Consider the following 454-nt stretch of genomic DNA (forward strand, 5'->3'; position numbering starts at 1 on the left):
ACAGATTACCAATCAGAACACACCCACAGATTACCAATCAGAACACATCTGCTGATAACCAATCAGAACACATCTGCTAACAACCAATCAGAACACACCTGCTGACGGCCAATCAGAACATACCTGCTGACGGCCAATCAGAACACACCTGCTGACGGCCAATCAGAACACACCTGCTGACAACCAATCAGAACACATCTGCTGACACCCAATCAGATCACACCTGCTGACGACCAATCAGAACAAACCTGCAGATTACCAATCAGAACACACCTGCTGATACCCAATCAGAACACAAGTGCTGACGACCAATCAGAACACATCTGCTGATTACCAATCAAAACACACTTGCAAATGTCCAATCAGAACACACCTGCTGATGGCCAATCAGACCACACGTGCTGACGACCAATCAGAACACACCTGCTGACACCAATCAGAACACACCTGCTGA

This window comes from Nematolebias whitei, chromosome 11 (genome assembly GCF_014905685.2).
Source record: "Nematolebias whitei isolate Nwh7 chromosome 11, NemWhi1, whole genome shotgun sequence".
NCBI lineage: Eukaryota > Metazoa > Chordata > Actinopteri > Cyprinodontiformes > Rivulidae > Nematolebias > Nematolebias whitei.